A 21,904-nucleotide genomic window follows, 5' to 3' on the forward strand; every position below is an offset into this window, starting at 1 on the left:
GAGAGAAATGTAAGACAAAAAGTATAAAAAAAATGGACAGAGGAAGGAGACGAACACAGAGTCCGGCACTAGGCATAGAATCTTCGGAGACGGGCTGCGTTCCATGGGTTCGGCTCGAGTCGGTTATTCGATGTGCATCTCGCGGGCGGTACGCTCCACCAGTCAGGACTTGGTCAATTATGAAGGGACCTTCCCACTTGGGCTTGAGTTTGTCCTTTTTCTTGTCCGGCAGGCGTAGAACTAATTCTCCAATGTTGTAATTTTTGGCCCGTACTTCTTTGCTTTGGTATCTTCGAGCCTGCTGTTGATAGAATGCAGAACGGGCTTTTGCCACGTCACGCTCTTCCTCCAAGGCGTCCAAACTGTCCTGCCGATCGAGCTCGGCTTCTCTTTCTTCGTACATGCGCACTCGAGGTGAGTCATGAATTATGTCGCAGGGCAAAACTGCCTCTGCGCCGTACACCATGAAGAATGGTGTGTATCCGGTGGTGCGATTCGGCATGGTCCGCAGCCCCCAGAGTACGGAGTCAAGCTCCTCTACCCAGTGCGTATTAGATTCCTTAAGGGACCGCACTAATCTGGGTTTGATGCCGCTCATGATAAGACCATTTGCACGTTCGACCTGGCCATTAGTTTGTGGGTGATAGACGGAAGCATAATCGAGCTTGATGCCCATGTTTTTGCACCAGAGTTTTACCTTGTCGGCCGTAAAGTTCATGCCGTTATCAGTGATGATGCTGTGGGGACACCGTAACGGTGTACAACCCCGGATATAAAGTCTATCACCGGTCCGGATTCGGCCGTCTTAACAGGCTTGGCTTCTATCCATTTGGTGAACTTATCCACCATGACTAGTAAGTATTTTTTCTTGTGGGTTCCGCCTTTAAGGGGTCCAACCATGTCAAGCCCCCATACCATGAAGGGCCAAGTGATGGGGATAGTTTGGAGGGCGGTGGGTGGCATATGGCTTTGGTTTGCAAAAAGCTGGCAACCGACGGATCGTTGGACTAAGTCCTGGGTGTCTGCCCGGGCCGTCGGCCAATAAAAGCCTGTACGGAAGGCCTTGCTTACAAGGGACCGAGCTGCAGCGTGATGACCGCCGAGTCTGGCATGAATTTCAGCCAGGAGGTTCCGCCCTTCCTCTTCGGAGATGCACCTTTGAAGGACTCCGGTAGTGCTTTTCTTATAAAGCTCTCCCTCATGGACTTTATAGGCTTTAGATCGCGGCACTATGCAGCGTGCCTCATTTTGGTCCTCGGGGAGTTCCTGCCTAGTAAGGTAGGCGAGGAATGGTTCTGTCCACGGGGCGATGACGACCATTATTACGTGGGCTGAAGGTGTTATTTCATTGGCAGAGCCTCCAATTATGTCAGAGTGTTCGGTGTCGGGCAGTGCGGTTGGGTCCGGGCTGTTATTGTCGGGTTCCCCTTCCCATACTACGGATGGCTTGAATAGCCTTTCCAAGAAGATGTTGGGGGGGGGGGGTACATCGCGTTTTGCACCGATGCGTGCTAGGACATCTGCCGCCTGATTATTTTCCCGGGCTATATGGTGAAATTCGAGCCCTTCGAACCGAGCTGACATTTTTAGGACGGTGTTGCGATAAGCTGCCATTTTTGGATCCTTGGCATCAAAGTCTCCATTTATTTGGGATATTGCAAGGTTCGGGTCCCCGCGCACCTCTAGGCGTTGAATGCCCATGGATACTGCCATCCGGAGACCATGTAAAAGGGCCTCATATTCGGCTGCATTGTTGGAGTCTGTGTACATTATCTGGAGTACGTATTGAACTGTGTCTCCTGTGGGGGACGTCAAAACGACGCCAGCCCCTAGACCGGCCAACATTTTGGAGCCGTCGAAGTGCATGACCCAGTTTGAATATGTGCCGTACTCTTTAGGGAGTTCGGCCTCCGTCCATTCTGCGACGAAGCCGGCCAAAACTTGCGACTTGATAGCTCGTCGTGGCTTGTAAGTTATGTCAAATGGGAGGAGCTCGATGGCCCATTTTGCAATCCGGCCCGTCGCGTCGCGGTTGTTTATAATATCGTTAAGTGGCACTTCCGAGGCTACTGTTATTGAACACTCTTGAATGTAGTGTCGCTGCTTCCGGGATGCCATAAATACCGCGTACGCAATCTTTTGATAATGCGGGTACCGTGACTTGCATGGAGTAAGGACAGTGGACACATAGTAGACCGGCTTTTGAAGGGGGAATTTGTGTCCGTCCGTTTCTTGTTCGACGACGAGCACTGCGCTTACGACCTGATGGGTTGCTGCAATGTATAATAGCATTGGTTCACCAATGTTTGGCGCGGCCAGGACTGGGTTTGTTGCCAATATGGCTTTTATTTCGTCGAGTCCGGCCGTGGCTGCATCCGTCCACTCAAAGTGTTCGGTGCGCCGAAGGAGGCGGTAAAGGGGTAGGGCCTTTTCTCCCAAGCGGGAGATAAAGCGGCTTAGAGCCGCCACGCATCCGGTTAATTTTTGTATTTGTTTGAGGTCCTTCGGGATATCCAATTGTGACAGAGCTCGGATCTTGGCTGGATTTGCTTCAATTCCTCTACCGGATACAATGAAGCCCAAGAGCTTTCCGGCTGGAATGCCGAAAATGCATTTTTCCGGGTTGAGCTTGATGTCGTATGTTCGGAGGTTATCGAATGTTAGCCTCAAGTCGTCTACTAGAGATTCGACATGTCTTGTTTTAACGACCACATCATCTACGTATGCCTCCACTGTTTTGCCGATCTGGTTGGCCAGACATGTTTGAATCATGCGCTGATATGTTGCGCCGGCGTTTTTGAGCCCGAAGGGCATTGTGTTGAAGCAGAATGGGCCGTATGGTGTGATGAATGCCGTTGCGGCTTGGTCTGACTCTGCCATCTTTATTTGATGGTAGCCGGAGTATGCGTCGAGGAAACACAACGAATCGTGTCCTGCGGTAGCGTCGATAATTTGATTGATGTGGGGGAGAGGGAAGGGATCCTTTGGGCAAGCCTTGTTAAGGTCTTTAAAATCAACACACATGCGCCAGGATTTGTCCTTCTTTGGTACCATCACCAGATTTGCTAGGAAGTCTGAGTGTTTTATATCTTTGATGAATCCGGCCTCAAATAGCTTGGCTAGTTCCTCTCCCATGGCCTGTCTCATAGGTTCGGAAAAACGCCGAAGAGCCTGTTTGACTGGATTGAATCCTTTTAGGATATTTAAGCTGTGTTCGGCCAGCCTGCGTCGGATTCCTGGCATGTCTGAAGGGTGCCAGGCGAAAATGTCCCAGTTCTCTCGTAGGAACTCTCGCAGTGAGGCGTCTACATCAGGGTTTAACTATGCCCCGATGGAAGCTGTTTTATTGGGGTCCGTTGGATGGACCTGGAATTTGACTATTTCGTCCGCCAGTTTAAAGGAGGTGCACTTGGATCTTTTGTCGAGTATCACATCATCCCTATTCACCGTGGAGCGCAGCGCAATTAGTTCCTCAGCCGGTAGGGCTTCGGATAGCGCCTCGAGGGCCAGTGCGGCTGTCTTGTTTTCGGCGTGGAGTGCTATGTCTGGATCACTAGCGAGAGTGATGATTCCGTTAGGCCCGTGCATCTTGAGCTTCATGTACCCGTAATGGGGTATTGCTCGGAAGATTGTAAATGCTTCCCGCCCTAGCAGAGCATGATATCCGCTACTGAACGGGGCCACTTGGAACGTGACCTCTTCGGACCTGTAATTATCCGGCGTGCCGAACACCACATCTAGTGTGATTTTTCCTGTACAGCGCGCTTCCTGACTGGGGATTATTCCACTAAAGGTTGTGCTGCTTCGCTCAATGCGGTTCCAGTCTATTTCCATTTTTTGAAGGGTTTCCTCATAAATGAGGTTCAATCCGCTGCCGCCATCCATGAGTACCTTGGTAAGACGAAAGCCGTCCACTATTGGACTGAGGACCAATGCGGCTGGTGCTCGGGCTGTTCGGAATTTAGGTTCATCACTGGCGTTAAAAGTAATAGCCGTGTCACTCCATGGGTTTATTGTTGCTACTTGGTAGACTTCGGCAAGGCTGCAGAGTGTTCTTTTTTGCATATTATTTGATGCGAAAGTCTCGAAGACTGTTAATACCATACTGGTGTCTCTGGGGTGGCTTTCTGTGGCTTCTGGAATTAGAAGATCTTTGCCAATTTTTGCCACCTGCCGGAGTATCCAACATGCTCTAAGGCTGTGAGTTGGTGTGGCGCCCTCTGCACTGTGAATTTTACAGGGTCCATTAAGCCAACCTTCCAGTACGGTTCCGTGCCCTGTAGAGGGCTTTTGCTTTTTGGTATCAAACCCGGGTGTCTGCGATGATGCACCCTTTTATTTCGGACTGGGTTTGTATTCAGGGCCGGATTGTCCCAAAATATTATTTCGGTTTTCCAGGCGCTTTCCATCGCATAGTACTTTCGTACTATGGACGCCAAGTCAGCGAAGCGTGTAATATCACGGCAACTTATGGCGTTGAGGATTCCCTTGTCCGTGCAATTATTGCAGAAGAATGAAATTGCATCTTCCTCGCGGCAGTCCTTTATCCTGTTCATAACCAGGAGGAATCTGGACCAGTAATGATGTACTGTTTCTTCGGGCTCTTGCCTAATTTGGGACAGATCGCTTATGTACGGGTGGGTGGAATCAAATCCGAAACCTCACCCAATCTAAGACACAGGGGCCAAGGAGTTTCCGAACTCGGAAGTTTGGATTCTTGGATGCTGTCCAATGAATCTAGCCCGTCGCCTGACTTTAAGTTCAGGTCTTGAGTGATGTCCTCCCCTCCGTGGGTATCCGGCTTGGAGGGATCGGGAATCTGGACATAGCTAGTCCTTAAGATAGATGAAGGGTCGCCGCACTGTCCCTCTACCACGGCAACGTGATGGGTGACCTGGGGAGAGTTAATCTCTCTTAGATCGGGTTTAGGCCCAATCTGGTCGTAATCCTTAGCGACTCCCAGGGCGGCGATGCGATCCAAGAGCTCGTTTAGGGAAGAGAGCTCCATTGGATCTAGCTGCTCGGCGAATTCCGAGCTGACGTGAAGATTGCTTTCGATGACCTGAGAGGTCATCGTCGGCGCAGTAGCCGAACAGGCGGTCATAAGGAAACCACCTAGCCAGAGAGTTTGGCCGACAGCCAAAGCTCCCTTAGCAACGGTGCCGTCTTTAAAGACGGGATGAGGCATCCTTCCTGATGGCGACGGCACAGAGGAACTCTCAATGAAAGCACCAATGTCGGTGTCAAAACCGGCGGATCTCGGGTAGGGGGTCCCGAACTGTGCGTCTAGGCCGGATGGTAACAGGAGGCAGGGGACACAATGTTTTACCCAGGTTCGGGCCCTCTTGATGGAGGTAAAACCCTACGTCGTGCTTGATTGATATTGATGATATGGGTAGTACAAGAGTATATCTACCACGAGATCAAGGAGGCTAAACCCTAGAAGCTAGCCTATTGTATGATTGTTGTTCCTACGGACTAAATACCTCCGGTTTATATAGACACCGGAGAGGGCTAGGGTTACACAGAGTCGGTTACAATGGTAGGAGATCTACATATCCGTACCGCCAAGCTTGCCTTCCACGCCAAGGAAAGTCCCTTCCGGACACGGGACTAAAGTCTTCAATATTGTATCTTCATAGTCCAGGAGTCCGGCCGAAGGTATAGTCCGGCTATCTGGACACCCCCTAATCCAGGACTCCCTCACTCCCCCTGCCCACTGTTTCACAGGTTAGGCTCGGTGCGAGTGGAGATTGGCTTGCATATGTATGGGAGGGTACCAACATCAATTTGCACAACATTCACAATGGTGAAACCGTTCCCGTAGAACCTTTGTCCAACATTGGGATCAGCCATGCAACGGGCCACCGCATGAATTGGTACGATGGAACCACGGTGAGATTGAATAAGATAGCACGAACCTTGCACATGGCGGTCAAAGGCAGACCATGCTGTCTGCGGCCGATTTGTTGCCGTACGAATAGGAAGACGCTGTGCTCCTTTCTAACCGCATCTGCATGGTGACAAACCAGGGGACTTATTTTGTATGGGACACATCCTATGATATACTCCCTCTCTCCCAGTTTATTTGTTTTGAATCTTTTTGTTTTATAAGTTTCAAATTCAAATTTAGAGCTCCCCATCACATGTTGAGATTACAATGTCCATTAAATCGTTGCGTGCATCTATAGTAAAGAAACAAATCTCGAGTTTGGCACGAGTTCGTGTTGCGGGAGCACCACAAGCCCTGGCGCAGGAGTTACATTTCCCTCTTAGGGTCGTCGGAACTGAGCTTCAGCGCCTTACTACACCTACCTTTGAGTCAATAACATGTGGACCCGATAGGTGACTGGTCCACATGTAATGCTCCCGTAGGCAGAGGGGCAGTGGGGCCAAGAGGGGTGAGCCACAGGTCGGGGGACGTGTGGTTTCATGGGTTCGAGCGACGTCGTGGGAATCGCGGGTGGCTGTGGTAGAAACTTGATGCTCGCCGCATTTTAGGTGGCCCACATGTCATGCACACAAAGGCAGAGGGGCGGTGTGGCCGAGAGGGGTGAGGCGCATGTCGGGGGGTGTGGTGCCGTGGGTTGGAGAGGCGTCGTGGGAATCGCGAGATGAAACGTGATGGTCACCGTAGTTGAACTTCCATGGACAAGCTGTCATGTCTACAGACACATGCACTGCATACCGATCACTAGAAGGAGTAGCAGAGAAAGCTATATATGCGGATAAATAGTTCCTTATAGTCAAGCGGACCCACGCTACTACTCTGTTCCAAAGACATGCACCATCGAAATGGTCCATCTATATCAATATACACCGAGAGGGAATAATTTTTTTACAAGAGAGGAAATAGTTCATCCATCCATAATGCCCTCCTGCTGGTGCAGCCTTTTCTTCTTCTTCTTCTTCTTCTTCTTCTTCTTCTTCTTCTTCTTCTTGTTCTCATTCTCTGTGGGAGACGGCTTCGCAACAAGCTCTTTGGACCTTGTAGCTATCTCCAAACTCACACGGGCATCGAGGGAAGCATATTTTATCCGCTCGTACGTCAAGGGATAATTCTCCCATCCAGACGACCTTAATGCCACTGTCTAATCACCCTTCTGAAGATTTGTACCGAGCACAAAATTTGCTACGTCGAATAGGGATGGTGTCTATTTATCACAAACTTCTACAGGAATTTTGATTCTGGTTTGTAGGTCAGCGATGCTATTCAAATCAAGCTTGTACGGCTCCAGCTTCTGTTTATCCCCTTTGATGGCTGCCCCACCAAAGTATACGTCCTCCCGAGACAAGAAATCGTGAAGCTCACCTGGTATGGAGGGCGAGTGCATGATGTGGTACACCAAAACATCATCTTCGAAGCACAGCTGAAGGACGGCGGCGCACTGGATCTTCCCAGGGGCACGCTCCGTGTACTCTGCGTCGAGACCGATGACCCTCCTCTCTACCTTTTCGAGGGAGTTGGATACATTGTTGATCCACTGTCGAACAACCCTTGGGTGGACGGTGACGGTGGCAACTATGTGCATCGAGCCTTCCACGAGGACATGTTGGACGCTAAAAACCTGCATCTCGATCTCTATCGCCATTTGGAACCGCTGGAACGGAGGGCTATGGTTTGGAGAATTAGGATTAGATGGCTAGTCTAACTGAAGTAGTAGATTATTATTTAAAGAGGTTAAAACAATGTGAACGCAGTGGAGTTTGGATGCAAATGAAGACGAAGGGGAGGTGAAGAAGCCGAGGAGAATCGGTTCCCGATGGAGAAGTAAATGGGAGAAGTGGCATGCAGGTAGTTGATTAGACGGCTAGGTAGACTAAACGAAAAGGCTATGTGGGTAGACTGATGAGTCGTACCTGTTCGTGTACGTGCCCATCCTGGGACCTATGCAAACAGATAAAAAATGTGTCATAGTTTTTTTGAGCGCGTGAGTGGGAGACACAACATTCTCTGGTTAAGAAATACTCCCTGCGTTTAGGTGAGTATAAGCCACCTTATGAAACTCAGGTTTTCCCAAAACCTTTAGGCGTGGAGCATTAACTTCCTGCTCGATCCCTCCCAGCCTCGTTAGCCAGCGTTCTCTTCCTCTGCTGCCGCGTTCTACCTTTCCATTTTCCTCTTCTCAAGTGTGGAACGATCTGCATGCCGTCCTTGATGCACCAGAACGACCACTGCATGCATCGCGGCAGAGCGTTGATCGGGCATGCACGAGAATTTGGTTCTGCTCGCAATATGGATGATACTGGAGTACTCATGTACCTACTGGTAGTAGCAGTAGTAGTAGTAGTAGCAGTAGTACAACTGTGGTACACTTGATGGTCAAAATACTATTTAGCCGGTCCTCACAGTGAAGTGACAACACCCTGCGCCTAACACTAGTCCGGGCGGCGTGTTCGGGTTACCAAAGTCAGCCTCACCCTGTGCACAGTGCAGTCTGTCACCGCCGTTGTAAAGCACATTGGCGCCTCGCCTCGTCTCCCTCTCCGCTCCCATAGCACCACTCCATCTCCATCTCCTTCTCCGTCTCCATCTCACTGTGCCCCCGTGTACCGTCGCCTCACTCGCCTCCCCCAGTACCACTATTCCCTCGCTAGCCGCTCCAGCATCGACATCCTTCTCCCCCGTAAATCAAGCCCCCTTCCAAACTCCACCATGGCCGAACGCGAACTGCGCAGCATCCATATGAGCTGCAATTGGAGCAATCTCCCCAGTGACATCCTCGACCTCTGTTGTTCGTGTATGGATATGTTGAGCGCCCTGCGGCTGGCTGCATGCTCGAGGGACATGCACATGGCCATCGTCGAAGCGAGGCCTAAGATATTCAAGACACCCTACTTGCTACTATCTGGTCTTGCGAGATTGGCTCACCATGATACGGAGGCATGCATGATGCCCCTCAACTTCAATCCGATCTCCATTAGCCGAAACTTCTTTGCAGGTATGTAGTGGGTCGCCGTACATCATTTCCCTCGACATCGACCCGATCACCATCGCCTGAAACTTCTTAGCAGGTATGTACTGGGTCGGCATGAACTCCCACTGGATGGCTGCCTTCAGAGAAGACGGTAAAATTGGTGCTCGTGAACTTCCAGACCTCCCATGAGATTATCCTTCCTCCGTTGGATTATATAGAGTATTACCATCGCGGTCCAAGTCATCTAGATTACTACGTCAGTTGGACGTACCTTGTTTTGCAAAAGATTGTAATCTGCCAAGTGCCCACACGACATGCGAATTACGCAGACTTCAAGCTAATTGCCTTGTTCGACCGCGGACTCGCCTATCTTTACGCCGGTGCCTTCTTTAGCTGGAGACAACTCGGCTCGTAGTGGATCATCGTCAAAGCTGATACACACTTCTGTGATGCTATTGAACACAATGGCATCATCTACGCGATCGACAAAGCAGATGGCACCACGTATTGCTGGGACGACGCGTGTAAGTTGTTTCCTCTCATGTTAATGATGACGCCATGACACTGTTTGAACTTTTTGTGATGATTAGCATATCTCTGTTTGAGCGGAATTTGAGTAGAACTATGGCAATGTATTAGAGACGCCATAAATCAGCTATATTTGGAATGAGTTAATTCATGCGATTGTGACCATGTCATTACAGCCAATTTGTACCCTGAATAATCAAACAGTTAGGAATATATGGATATTATCCTTATTTTACAGTAATCTATATACTACTACTAAATATGAGTGTGTAACAATGGCCATGTTAGTTTCCTCATTTTCATGATGTAGAAACATGCACCACACTGTTGGTTTCATCTAACCATACATCAGGGAAGTAAATGTGCATATGGAGAACTCTATATTTGGAAGTAGTGAAATCCTGCAATGCTTACCATGTGTACATACCTATATTCTCCCTTCAGCAATCAATGGCTAGAATAATATCCTCACAAAAATTTTGCCCACAGAACACGAGTATATAACAATGCATGGTCTGTTAGTTACCTTGAAGAATTTGTTTGTGAGGACAGAACATGATTACATAACATGCATGACATGGTAGTTTCCTGTGAAGAATCGATTGCGAGATAACATGAGTATAACCATGCATGGCACTTCTATATTTTCGAACCCAATATACATTTCCCTATATTTTCCTCTCAGTTCTAACAGGGACATATCAATGTTGTTTCTTGCATTATCCTACTCATACTCTGAACAATGTTGATCTTACATTAACAATGCCTGTCCTTTTTAATATGATGCAGTCTCCCTACAGTTACTTCCCTTTGTAATCACACCACCTTTGCCAAAACAGGGAAGCACAACTAGTTCCTCGCTCGATCAGACGACGGCAAAAGACTGATGATCATTCGGACACATGAGCTGGAAAAGTTATATTGCAAAAACCCCACTGTATACAAGCACCATGTAATACGTGAGTATCCGGACAGTGGCTGTTATGTCTATGAGCAGGATACCAGCTTGTTGGGGCCTTTAGGATTTTTTAGTTGGAGGCGGGTAAACAACCTTGGTTCACACTCTCTGTTTCTCGGACTCAATTATCCGATTAACCAGGAGATCACCGTTGGCAAGGACCTTGATGGCAGAGAGGCTCTGTTTGCTATGGAAAACTATGTCTACATGGCGAGCCCTAGGAGTTCGGGAGCAAACTCCCCTGATTGTCAATGATACAACCTGCAGCCAAAAGAAGGTGAGAATGACAAAGGCATCCGGATTAACTTTGATCCTTGGATGTCTCAATTACGACAGGCAGTGATGTGGTTCGAGCATTCAGCTTGATATGTAATTGGGCTGTTGCATCGAAAGGGTGGAGAACTGGTGTCTCTTGATCACTGGTCGCTGAAGCGGGGCTGCAAATTACGATGGTGTTGGATCATCTCTTCGAATGAATTTGTTGTCTTTGCTGCTGGTTCTGGATGGGTAGTTCTTTCTTTTGTTATGCATATTCCTTATCATTTGGTCATCCTCGTCTATGTCACTCTTACTATGTAATAGTTCCTTCTGTTTAGAATGTCATTCTCGTCTGGATCACGAGAGTCTGAGCGCTGCAGATGGGTGCGTTTTGGTGGTGTAGCAAGACTTCTTATGAACTATCATGTCTTGCTGTTTATGTCAGTAGTAGTCACAAGTCAGTGTTTGAATGTTGTATATATCGTTGTTTGGAACTGTTTATTGTCTCGAACTACTGGTGGGCTAAATGAAGGCATCACCATTCTCCAGTGTTCAGAGTATATCTCCTTTTTTCAAGTTATATAATTTGAGCTCAGTGTCTTTTCGATGATGTACACTTGTTTGGGCCAGTGAGGTGTCGTTGAATATGGGCCGAGTAGTAACGCAATGCCAAACAGGTCAATTATGACTCTCAGGCCGGGCTCTCAAAAGATCCTGAAAAAAAGGCCGGGCTCTCCAAAAAAGAATGAATAAGGACTCTTAGGCCGACATGTGGGCGCCACCGGTGTTTTCGTGCGCTTGCGCGCTGAGAGCATATTGGCGCATGCTCGAAATTCATGCTACCTTTTCATCCGCAGTCTCTCGCCCCTCCCCCACCTCTGGAATCTCGATTCCTACTCCAGTTCCCCCAAATCCCCCTCCTGTACTCCCTGTACTCAAGTGCACTATCATGTCGCCGGTCAACGCGAATCTCTGAGCCGGAGATCCTGAGGTCCGTCCTGCCTTCGGTCGTTGCGTGCTGTCACTCAACAGTGTTATGGCGGCGCTTGACGACCAGTTTGCCAGCAAAGTGCTGATGGTAACCATCAACGGCGACCGGCCTCCCGTCTCGCCGGATGACCTTGTCAAAGCTCTTGGCATTGCGCACGGCATCCAAATAAGTGACTTGCTCGTCGAAGTCTGTCCGCCACCGGTTGATTTCTTTGTCAGGTTCCGGACAACTTTCGATTGTAGTCGTGTGTTCAAATCTTCCTGGCGTTTGTTCTGCGATGGCGCGCTGGTGAGCTTTGATCGGTGGCACCCAGGATGGGGCTCAGTGCCCTCTGAGCTTGAGTTTTTAACAAAGCTTACCTTCCACGGCATGCCTCAACGTGCTTGGAATAGCGAGTCCATGAACGAGCTTATCAACGACCTTGGAGGTGAGCTCGTAAGTATGTTTGTTCCTCCAGACAGCTGGGCTCTGACGGTTATGGCATGGATGAAGAAGCCGTCCACCATACCGAAGGTGATTGGTGTTGAGATACCGGTGCAGGAACCGGGGTTGTACTATTCGTCGCCACCAAGGCCGCCGCGGACCACGTTAGGGATGTACCTGTATCGAGTGTTCGTATATGTCGAAGAAGTGGTCAATCCATCAATCGAAGTCCTGCTGCCGCCGCTGGTGCCAGGGTCCGTCGACAACGTCCATTATAGGAGTCAACGTCAGACTTTCCCCGTGTTGCTCGGAACAATGGATGGCACAGGGCCTACTCCATCGTGCGGCGGAGGCCATTGCTTCTTTGGGAGAAGAGGCAAGGCTGGCTGCCTGGGTGTGCTCTAATTTGAGGTAACAACTGAATCTTGTCAGATACTAGTTAAATCCGAGCTATGGGTGTGAAGCACTGATATGCCAGTACATTTGATTGTGACCTGTTCTAATTTTGTACCGGAACTTTTTTTAGAAAGGGTTGTACGTCAACTTAATGTGCTAGGAGAACTTATTGTGTTGTCTGTCTGTTTTCTTTGCACAACATTCAAGATATTTCCCTGTCATTGATAAAGACGATGAACCTTTATGTACGTCTTTGTTGGTTTCAACATAGCCTTCCCATAGCGATCCACTGCTTCCATCCTGATTGTGCCACCTGTGTGAAATTTTTGTATGCAAGTTCAGTGTGCTATGATGTTCTATATGATTGTGTCAACTATATAAGTTTTTACTGAGCATCAGCAATGCATATGGCTGAAAGATGTATTTACGAGCATCGGCCGATGGGTCTCTCTCTCTATCTCTATCTCTCTCTCACACACACACACGCACACGCACAAGTGGGACCCGTTGAATTATTTATTTGCTCGTCACAGCTTTTAATTAGGTTCCACTCTAATCTAACTTTTTTCTTAAGTTATTAATTGAGCTTAGTGACTTCAAAAAGTTGTACAGAAGCCTTGTTTGGGCCTTTCCGGCGTCGCTGAATGTGGGCTGAGTAACCATGTTAGGTTGTACTGTACTACACAGGCCTTTTTTCGCTATTTTTTCTTAAATAATACATTTTTTTATTAATTTTCATAAATATTACGCTGGGTAATTTCTTTTCAAAAATAATACACCGTCCGCCCGCTGCAGGCCGACTGGGCCTAGTCGGCCCACAGCAGGCCGATTGAATTCCAGTCAGCCTACAGCTGGCCGACTGGCCCCTGTCGGCCCATTGTGGGCTGACTGGAGCTAATTGGCTCGCTGTGGGCTAATTGTTTTTGCAAAAGTGTTAATCATGTATTTAAAAAATATGTGTATTGTGACCTCCTCCGCTCGCTGTGGGCCCACTGTTGACTAAAAAATATTTTTTTTAAAGTGTTAATCATGTATTTAAAAATTGTTAAATGTGTGTATAAAAATGTTCCTTATCTATACAATATTTTAATGTGTGTATAAAAAATAGCTTTTTTTCAACATCAGCAATGCAACTGGGCCGACAGTTGTACACAATATCCGGGTCAACTTGTTATTCTCCGCCCCGCTGGGCTGCAAACTTTCCTAGGAAGTATGCATTAGGCTTAACAAGAAAATGGACTTCAAGAAATAATAAATGGGATGTAATTATAATAACTGGATAGTTACTATGCACCAAACACGTAATTAGTTTGAAAAATATATTATTTTTGGAATTTGAAATTTTTAATTTCATTACTTGTTGCACGCGCAATATTTCATTGGATTTTCACATAATACAACTTTATTTTGAAATTATATTTAACCTGACTAGAAATTTCGGATACAAATATTTCGGATCCGATCAAAATGTGGGAATTTTTCTTGAATTCTGTTTTGAGCGGTTGTTTGAAATTATTAATCATTGTCCTAGCTAGAAGTTGGGCTGTACTTTTAGCAAACTGTAAATGGGATGTAGTAAATTCCATTAGAATTAAAAAAATGGGCTGCACATTCTTACAAATTGAAAATGGGCTATATGTTCTCTGCCAAATCCGAGTTGTGGGCCTACTAAGTTAACGCGTACCAAGGGCTTTGTCAACTTAGTCAATATAAACGATTCTAGCTGCAGTGATCGTACGATGTCGATCCAACAGCCGTAGTGCTTCTTCAACCTCTGGTCTTCTTGCTCCAGCCGCCCAAAGCAGCGCCGGTCGTGTCGCGTGCTCCTGCCTCCCGTGGCCGGCTGTGATGCCGTGGAGGCCTCACCGCCCCGTACTACTCCCACCGCTGGCCAGGCCATCCCTCTACACACCCACACCCCCTATTATTCTGCGGCGACGGTAGCCTCACACCGCAGCCGAACTAGTGAACCCTCATACTCCTCTCCGCGCGGGCTTCCACTGCTGCGTCTTCCCTGGCTCCGCGTCGTCCCCTTCCTAGGCCTCGCCGTCGTCCGGACCACCGCCCTGGTGCTCTCGGCGCGGCATGGTCAACGTGGTCAATGACCGACTTCCGTCGGAAGAGTACTGTACGTGGAGAGGCTGACAGCTGGGTCCACGGCAGCTGCAAGGAAGTGCCTCCTTATTACGCGCAAAATAATTATTCCTCCACCTGATAGTGGGGACCCACCGGATGAGCCACCGTATTTCGCAAAAAAAATGATTCGCCCCCTAACTGCTAGGACCCACGAGCTACATCTTCGCACGCAAGGAAGTGCGTCCGAAAAAAAAGATTCGCCCCCCTGACTGCTGGGACCCACCAGGCCCCCGACTGCTGGGACCCACTAGCTACATCTTCGCACGCAAGGAAGTGCGTCCGGGCAGAAAAAACGATTCGCCCCTGACTGCTGGGACCGACCAGCTACATCTTCGCAGGCAAGGAAGTGCCTGACAGTCGGGAGCCACCTGGTCGAAGTGTACGTAGAGTTGTCATTCTCGTCGCGAACGTGTACGTACATACTGGTCGATGTAGAGGCGCGCACGTGTCGAAGTAGAGGCGCGCACATGTCGTAGTAGAGGCGCGCACGTAGCATGTACACGTACGTACAGCGGCCAGGGTGCAAGAAAGAAAATACGGCCACATATGTGTACATACGGGCGGGATCTCGAACGCCTACTCGCGCATACATATGGCCAGGGCTCGTGTACATGGCTGGGTCGGAACGGAGAAACAGCGTCGTCGTCGTGTTCATGGGGAGGCAACGGAATGCGTCGTGTTCATGGGGAGGCAACGGAATGCGTCATGTTCATGGGGAGGCAAGGAATGCGTCGTGTTCATCGGGAAGGGCTTGGACGGAACATGCGATGGAAACGAGGCCTGGCGTACTGCAGAACGGAGGAAACGGCCTTGTGTTCGACCGGCCACGTTCGAAACGGGATCCTGTTCATCGGGAGGGGTCTGGCGTACCGCAAAACGGAGGAAATGGACCTCCTATGGTCGAAACAGGGGTCCTGTTGATCGGGAGGGGTGTGGTGTACCGCAAAACGGACGAAACGGACTTGTGTTGGAGCGCTACGGTCGAAATCGGGGTCCTGTTCATCGGGAGGGGTGTGGCGTACCTCAAAACAGGACTCCACGGGATACTGTTCATCTCCACTGTCAACCCTCTCCAGCCTCCACGAGCTACTGTTCATCCACCGTCGACCTCCTCCAGCCTCCACCTGCGACTGTTCATCCACGTGCTCCTTTTCATCCAGCCTCCACCACGTGCTACTCCACCGGCTACTGTTCAACCACCCCTCCACCGTCTACTGTTCATCCAGCCCTCCACACCACGGGGTCCTGTTCAACCACCCCTCCACGGGCACCCCTCCACCGTCTACTGTTCATCCAGCCCTCACTAGTAGAAAAAGGGCCTATTGTCCCGGTTCCTGAACCGGGACTAAAGGGTCGGTACTAATGCCTCCCCCTTTAGTCCCGGTTCTTATACGAACCGGGACTAAAGGCCCTCCACATGGCCGCTACCTGGATGTCCACCTTTAGTCCCGGTTGGTAACACCAACCGGTACTAAAGGAAATTTTATGATTTTATGATTTTTTTTATTTTCAAATTTCTGAATTATTTTAACCTCTAATCTCTAATCACCCCTCATCAGTGCTCAGTTTAACCTTTAATCTCTAATCACCCCTCATCATTCCAAATCATCTAACTTCCCAAACGGTCACCCATCCTCTCACTACTCCAGCCTGAGCACGCTTAACTTCTGGGTTCTATTCTCCCTCGTTTCCAAGTCTGCACTTGTTGTTTTCCTGACAATAGTAAGATGTCAATCCTATTAACCCTCAGGAATTTAGCTTGAGCATGAAGTCACACATTTCACTGTTTGAGTTTGAAACTATTGTTCTAAAAAACAATAATTATTTAGTAACACTAATATTTCTTGAATAAGTAGTTTGACTACAGTTTGACCCTAGTTTGACCATAGTTTGACCATAGTTTGACCAGATTTGACCAAAATTCAAAAAAACTGAAATAATTATTTAGTAACACTAATATTTCTTGAATAAGTTGTATGACCATTGTTTGACCACGGTTTGACCATATTTGACCAAAATTCAAAAAAACTGAAATAATTATTTAGTAACACTAATATTCTTGAATAATTATTTAGTAACACTAATACTTCTTGAATAAGTAGTTTGACCATAGTTTGACCAGATTTGACAAAAATTCAAAAAAACTGAAATTTGAGCATAACTTTTTTTCCTTTTAGAATTTGAGGATTCTAAAAAAACTGAAATTTGAGGATTTTCGTTCTGAACATTTTGATATATTATACGTTTTTTTCCGACATCGTATGCAAAAGTTATAGCCGTTTTACATTTTCCCTACTTTTTTTTGCAAAACATGTCCAAATTTAAGTTTTTAAATTTTCCTAACTAGTAGATGTAGTAATATAACTACCTCTCGAAGGATTTTATTTTTTGAAGCTTTTATCATTTTCTTTTGATTTTTTTGAAACAAAAAAGGCAATCCACACGGGGTAGAGTTTGAAAATGGGACCTTTAGTCCCGGTTTGAGACACAAACCGGGACTAAAGGATTGCACCCTTTAGTCCCGGTTTGTGTCTCAAACCGGGACTAAAGGTTTAATATTTAGACCTAGTTTGGGAGAGACACAAACCGGGACTAAAGGGCATCGCACCCTTTAGTCTCGGTTCGTGCCTCAAACCAGGACTAAAGGGCTCAGGTGAACCGGGACTAATGCCTTAGCCGCATGAACCGGGACCAATGCTCACATTAGTCCCGGTTCGTGACTGAACCAGGACTAATGGGCTGACCCGGCCTGGACCTTTGCCCCCTTTTCTACTGGTGCCTCCACACCACGGGGCCCTGTTCAACCACCCCTCCACCGTCTACTGTTCATCCAGCCCTCCACACCACGGGGTCCTGTTCATCCACCCCTCCACGGGCACCCCTCCACCGTCTACTGCTCATCCAGCCCTCCACCACACCATGGGGTCATGTTCATCCAGAGGCAATGCCACCGCTCACTGTTCATCCAACCCCCCCCCCCCCGCAATGCTCACTGTTCATCCCATCGATCGGCTTCAGTTAGCAGCTGTAGCGAAGGAATCGCTCGATCGGGTTCATTTAACAGCCATCGATCGATCGCTCGGGTTTAGTAACGCATAGCCTGCAGTGCAATCGCTCGGGTTCAGTTAGAGCCCAACGCCTCGCACACACACGCGTACGTGTATGAGAGAAACGTGCATCGCTCGGCCCCCGACCTCCCACCGTAACCGGGAACTCCCCGAAATTTTCCTCGCCCTTGCTTCTACCATGGTTTTTTCCGTCATGGACGGCCCAAAGAATGTCATGCAGCTGCGTCTCCGGCCTGCCCAGGACGAAAAGCCCATTTTCTGTCATGATTTTTTGTCATAGAAGTAGGAGCCCACCACATCTATGATGATACCGGGTTTTGTCACAATTATTGTCATAGAAGTGTCGTATGTATGACAGAAACAAATTCGTTCGGCCCAAAATGTCACAGATGTGTCGTTTTTTGTAGTGTTTTGTCGATCCTAAAGGTGCTAACGAGGTAAGCAAGCTCCAGCGATCCATCTATGGACTGGTGCAAGCATCTCGAAGTTGGAATATACGCTTTGGTGAGTTGATCAAAGCATATAGTTTTATACAGACTTTTGGAGAAGCATGTATTTACAAGGAAGTGAGTGGGAGCTCTGTAGCATTTCTGATATTATACGTGGATGACATATTCTTGATCGGAAATGATACTGAATTTCTGGATAGCATAAAAGCATACTTGAATAAGAATTTTTCAAAGAAATACCTCGGTGAAGCTGCTTACACATTGAGCATCAAGTTCTATAGAGATAGATTAAGATCCTTGATAAGATTTTTCAATGAGTAATACCTTGACAAGATTTTGAAGTAGTTCAAAATGGAACAGTCAAAGGAGGAGTTCTTGCCAATGTTGCAAGGTGTGAAGGTGAGTAAAGACTCAAAACCTGACCACATCAGAAAATAGAAAGAGAATGAAAAGTCATTCCCTATGCCTCAGTTATAGGTTCTATAAAGTATGCTATGTTGTGTACCAGTCCTATTGTATACCTTAGCATGATTCTGGCAGGGGAGTACAATAGTGATCTAAGAGTAGATCGCTAGACAACGGTCAAAATTATCCTTAGAGGACTAAGGAAATATTTCTTGGTTATGGAGGTGATAAAAGAGTTCGTCGTAAAGAGTTACGTCGATGCAAGGTTTTTACATCGATCTAGATGACTCTAAGTCTCGATCTAGATACATATTGAAAGTGGGAGAAATTAGCTAGAGTAGCTCCGTGCAGAGTATTGTAGACATAGAAATTTTCAAAATACATACGGATCTGAATGTTGCAGACCCGTAGACTAAACTTCTCTCACAAGCAAAACATGGTCACTCTTTGGGTGTTAATCACATAGCGATGTGAACTAGATTATTGACTCTAGTAAACCCTTTGGGTATTAGTCACATGGAGATGTGAACTAATCACATAAAGATGTGAACTATTGGTGTTAAAACACATGACGATGTGAACTAGATTATTGACTCTAGTGCAAGTGGGAGACTGAAGGAAATATGCCCTAGAGGCAATAATAAAGTTATTATTTATTTCCTTACATCGTGATAAATGTTTATAATTCATGCTAGAATTGTATTAACAAGAAACTTAGTACATGTGTGAATACATAGACAAACAGAGTGTCACTAGTTTGCCTCTACTTGACTAGCTCGTTGAATCAATGGTGGTTATGTTTCCTAACCATAGACATGAATTGTCATTTGATTAATGAGATCACATCATTAGAGAATGATGTGATTGACTTGACCCATCTGTTAGCTTAGCACGATGATCGTTTAGCTTGTTGCTATTGCTTTCTCCATAACTTATACATGTTCCTATGACTATGAGATCATTCAACTCCCGAATACCGAAGGAACATATTGTGTGCTACCAAACGTCACAACATAACTGGGTGATTATAAAGGTGCTCTACAGGTGTCTCCAATGGTGTTTGTTGAGTTGGCATAGATCGAGATTAGGATTTGTCACTCCGAGTATCAGAGAGGTATCACTTGGCCCTCTCGGTAATGCACATCACTATAAGCTTTGTATGCAATGTGACTAATGAGTTAGTTGCGGGATGATGCATTAGGAACGAGTAAATAGACTTGCCGGTAACGAGATTGAAGTAGGTATTGAGATACCGACGATCGAATCTCGGGCAAGTAACAAACCGATGACAAAGGGAACAACGTATGTTGTTATGCGGTTTGACCGATAAAGATCTTCGTAAAATTTGTAGGAACCAATATGAGCATCTAGGTTCCACTATTGGTTATTGACCAGAAGTGAGTCTCGGTCATGTCTACATAGTTCTCGAACTCGTAGGGTCCGCACGCTTAATGTTTGGTGACGATCGATATTATGAGTTTATGTGTTTTATGTACCGAAGATAGTTCGGAGTCCTGGATGTGATCACGGACATGACGAGGAGTCTCGAAATGGTCGAGACATAAATATTTATATATCGGACGACTATATTCGTACACCGGATGAGTTCCGGGGGTCACCGGATATTTATCAGAGTGCTAGGGGGGGTTATCGGAACCCCCGGGGGAACTAATGGGCCAACATGGGCCTTGTGGGAGAGAGAGGAGAGGGCCTAGGGCTGGCCGCCCCCCTGGGAGTCTGAATTGGACAAGGAGGGGGGGCGGCGCCCCCTCTTTCCTCTCTCTCCCTCTCCTTCCTTTCCCGTTCCCCCTTCCTAGTTGGAATAGGAAAAGGGGAGTCCTACTCCTACTAGGGGGAGGACTTCCCCTCTCCTTGGTGCGCCCTGAGGCCGACCGGCCTCCCCCTTGCTCCTTTATATACGGGGGCAGGGGGCACCCTAGAACACACAAGTTGATTGTTTCCAGCCATGTGCGGTGCCCCCCTCCACCATAATCCACCTCGGTCATATCGTAGCAGTGCTTAAGAGAAGCCCTGTTCCGGTAGCATCATCATCACCATCATCACGCCGTCATGCTGACAAAGCTCTCCCTCAAAGCTCTAATGGATCGTGAGTTCGTGGGACGTCACCAGGCCGAACGTGTGCAGATCGCGGAGGTGTCGTACCTTCGGTGTTAGGATCGGTTGATCGTGAAGACGTATGACTACATCAACCGCATTGTCATAACGCTTCCGCTTATGGTCTATGAGGGTACATAGACAACACTCTCCCCTTGCATTGCTATGCATCACCATGATCTTGCATGTGCATAGGATTTTTTTTTGAAATTACTGTGTTCCCCAACAGGGAGAAGGTGCTCCCGCACGCGATGTGCAACGCTAGGCGTCACTAGCCCCTGCTTTGGCTCCCCGCCCCATCCCCGCTTGGCTTCATGGTAGATGTTGCAGATGTCTGTTTCCTGGACACTGTGCAGCGGATTGTCAAGATCCTTTTAGATGTTATCGGTGCCTTGAGAACAGTCATCGAGCGCGTGAGTGCCGCAATGCTTGGCGTCCCCTCAGCTCCTTGGGAAGAGCTTCTGTGTCGCCATTGCCCCGCCTGCCCGTCGAGCACCAACAAGCTCCATCTCCGTATAATGTCCAAAAAGAAGCCCCGTCCCTCTCAAAGATATTTTGTCATGATTATTGGTCATTGATCTTTTCTGCTCCTGTTGGATCAATGGCCTCGACGGATATCTCGATGCGGCTCGCTTTGGAGAGGCAGGCCGAGCTACTGCGCTCTGAGCTCCTTGGTATGGCTTCCTTTCAGCTTGAGAAAATGGTCCAGCCTCTGCGTGATCTCGTTGACTCTATGAAAGGTTGGATGTTGCAGATGGAGAGCTTCATGGAGCAAGCTGAGGCTGCACTGGGCGGGCTCTCCCTGACACCTCCTGTGTTGCAGAGTACTCATGTGTTGCGCCCTTTGGTTGTGCCCGATGGCAGCTTCGACGATGAGAAGGGAGATAAGCTTCATGGTTGTTTCTCCCCTGGTGCTAGGGCTAGCTCACCGCCATTAGCCTCTGAGGGACTTGACAATGACATGGTTGTGACTCCGGTGCTACAGATCATGCCCGAGCTTCGGGAGTTCTATGGGATCCCGATTTTGCCTTTGTGCGTCGAGCAACTACAGGTAGACCCTCCCAAGATCTCGAGTGTGGCTTGCCACCAACATCATCCTGGAATCAAGCCAAATAGTTGATGTCGAGGAGAGTAGTGATTTGGACGGTGCGATATCTCGTTCGCCCAAGTCTATTGGGCGTCAGGCGTTAGCCATCAAGCGCGGTGTTTCAGATGTTGCTGCCCTTCCCTCATCTGCGACAATCGAGCATGTGATGCCT

The sequence above is a fragment of the Triticum urartu genome, chromosome 3A, assembly GCF_056163025.1.
Source record: "Triticum urartu cultivar PI428250 chromosome 3A, HENAU_Tu73, whole genome shotgun sequence".
Classification (NCBI taxonomy): Eukaryota; Viridiplantae; Streptophyta; class Magnoliopsida; order Poales; family Poaceae; genus Triticum; species Triticum urartu.